The following is a 3,251-nucleotide window of genomic DNA, read 5'->3' on the forward strand; positions in this document are numbered from 1 at the left end:
AACCATCGAAAGTCAAACTTACTGCGTCAACGCCTGCTGCATGACAATGTCTTAAACAATCCATGATTAAAGTAGCCCTCGTCTCTGATGATAACCCCTTGACGAAAAAGTAAGCTACAGGAATTTTCCAGTTTTCACTTAAACATACTAAAATAAAAACACATGCTTCTGTTGCAATTTCTTTGTTTTCTGAAGGTCCAGAACCATAATTTACTAATCCCTCTGTATTTTTGCCTGTCCATTGAGTTTGATGCCTGAGAGCCATTTCGTCTACAATCAGGCCACAAATATTTTTTTTTCTAGACTAGATAAATTACTTTTTTGTTTTAAAATATCAAATGCCTGTTTCGTAAAACCCGGCAACATTGAACTATTTTGGTACCATTTAGCCAAAACACGGGGATGAGGCAGGGCAGTATGGAATATCCGCCTAACGTATTTTTCTGGGGGTGTCGAATCCATGTCGGATATATCAAAATGGTCCAGACTGGTAGGTGAGCGAAATTGTGGAACATCATCATTGTCCTGAAATATAATAAATTCTCTTAATTGATATGGTAATTACAAATTATATTTGTAATTAATTGAGCAAGATTGAATGCACGGATCACGTAATTACATAAGTTACGATCATTCTTTTCTTGTGGTGAAAATATTCAACTATCATAATATTTATAAAATTAAACTTTACCGGGGCCATCACAGGTACTGTAGTTTTTTTCAAACTAACTTAGAAGTAGTATATTTATCTTCATTTTTTAAATGTTCAGAACAAATTGTACTACTTTTTGTAGGTATCCAGTTAAATTCACTTCTTTCCGCCTGAACTATGCTGACCCATTTATGTTTTATATAATCATCAGTAGGAAATCTGCAAGATAACAAAAACATTACAAAAAATGTTTTATTTAAGGTACATACTTTCTAATCGAGTAATAAAATAATATTGACTAGCCCGCTATTACTAATTGAATTCTATATCATCTTAATATCTTGTATGTCTCTACCAGACCTCGGGACTATAGAGTCCCGGATTTTTGGGAGGCGAGCGTGGGGCCGAAGCCAACACGCTGAAGCCCTTTTGAGACAATGAATGGTGGCACAAAACCGACGATTATCCCTGTATACACTATAGAAATGTACCCAAGGACAATCCCCGGTTCTGTGCTAAACTATTGCTAACTATGGATGAAAACTACTTGGGCTATTGTGATGGGATGCTAATGGACTAGGAATGGGGAAACTACGGGAACTGTGGCACCTGCCGATGACAATGTAATAAATACATGTTAAAATGGCAGGTGGGGACTCGCCAACTCACTTACTGGGCCCCCGGGAATCAGTCACTGAAAAGCAACAAGAGGGCAACAGGGACATGAGCGGCTGAGAAGGGTGAGGATACCTCGGCGGACTTTAAACGCAGATCACGCGCTCCCTGTGGGTCCAGCATCACCGGCCCACTCGCCACTTACCACGAGGCACCTACCCTCCGAGCAGAACTGCTAACCTTGCTCTAGCGACTCCACTCTGACCGGCCGATGAAGGCAAGCCAAGAGGCGGGAGACCTATCCCCCGTCATGCTTCACTCCGGCAGGCCGGAGATGGGGGACAGTATACTCTCCCTGGAGCACTCGGATATATAGCCCCGCGGGGTCGCTACTCCCCGTCATCCGCCTCAGATGCCCTGCGGGGCTCATCTTAATATTATTATTAGAAAGACGCTAACAAACTAATTCAAGCGGTCAACGAACGCTGTGTATTCTGCCTACGATTTCGCTTCTAGTTGATTAATCTATGACACATGGCTATTTGTCCTTGTCGCGTTGCAGTTGTCATCATATTCGCTGTCCTTATCGAACCGCCATATTAAAAATTCGAAATGTATTTAGTAAATGAGAAATAAAATCGTGAAAATATATAAATAAGTTAGTTAGTTAGTTACAGCCTATTTAATAAGACATTATTTTAATATACTTACGTATGGTATGAAACTCCTACACTCTTATTTTTCTTGGAACCATAGTTTTTACACTTTCGTAACACACAACTTGGCATTTTAGGCAAATATAGGCACGACACAGACACGCGTTGTTTCGCTCGCTGCTATAAGCCGACAAAAACAAATTACGACAATTGTCTGAATTCGTTCGCAACAATTTTTGCGTGCCAGTGCGATATCTACCTCTTTTTCTTTATAATATCATTGATAACAACAACAACATAGCACTGTTTACATCGAAATCGCGCCAGAAACCGCTGAAAACGGTGGAAATATGCGGTAAAACAACAGATGCGCTGGTGGATTCGGGCAGCGATATCAATCTTATTACGGATGTGTGTCGTCGTCAACTAGAAATTAGTGTTACGATGATAGTGTTTCGGTCAGTGGATTAGGTTTATCAGTGATAAAAACGAGTGGTTCGTGCACAGTGGACATTGTTATAGACAATAAGAAATACGAAAACGTTAAGTTTTATGTTATTCCAAAACGTGAACCTTTTTGTATCATATTAGGCAATGATTTTTTACAAAGAGTGACAATGTGTATGAGTGGTGGGTTTGTGGGGTACCTTGATGGTTCTCCTTTACGGATGTTTACTTAATTTGCTCTTTAAAACAAAACAATAATTAAACTTCCACACGTTTTGATTATGATTCAAAATTATAAAAAAAAATGCTTCGGGTAGCTTGATGTACTGGCGATGGCGTCAGTATTCATTTTCCGTATATCGGTATAAATGTCTTTGATTTGTTCTTATAGCAATTAATAGATCAACATTAAATCAGTAATCTTTCTTTCATTATTCATGTCAATCCCTGATTTTCAAAATTAAAATTTTTAATCCAATAAATCTTATTTGAGCCTAATCAACATAATATCTTGTAATAAAGTTCCGCTAATATTACTTCGTAATGGGTTCAAGATATATTTTACTGAAGAGAACAACCTCTCTACACTTGTGTTGCTGGAGTAGCTAATACGCAATTATAGACGGAATAATCCTTTAGCAATGATTATTAGGTACTTTTTCGGCCAATGAGCTAGTATATTTTCATTTAAAGGTATCCTGGGTTCATATCTTAATTTGCTGAGTATTATCAAAATTATTAAGACGGCCTGAGAGTGGGTAATCCACGCCTTGTTTCAGTTTCTCGCAACATTTTCTCTAGATCGAAGATATCGCTAAAATTCTCAGTGTCATGCTGGCTACTACTCGCAATAGGAGGTACTTCATTAGTATCAGTTTCAG

General features: G+C 38.5%; 1 long non-coding RNA gene across 1 annotated transcript; it reads right to left on the bottom strand.

Annotated features, from left to right (window-relative positions):
• On the bottom strand, positions 1–2,656 carry LOC124635841. The gene is made up of 3 exons (XR_006985070.1): positions 1,979–2,656; positions 692–871; positions 1–525 (listed from the first exon to the last, which is right to left on the bottom strand). It is a non-coding gene; the product is annotated as an uncharacterized LOC124635841 (long non-coding RNA).
• Between the last annotated feature and the right edge of the window lie 595 nt (positions 2,657–3,251).

This window comes from Helicoverpa zea, chromosome 13 (assembly GCF_022581195.2).
Source record: "Helicoverpa zea isolate HzStark_Cry1AcR chromosome 13, ilHelZeax1.1, whole genome shotgun sequence".
Lineage (NCBI taxonomy): Eukaryota > Metazoa > Arthropoda > Insecta > Lepidoptera > Noctuidae > Helicoverpa > Helicoverpa zea.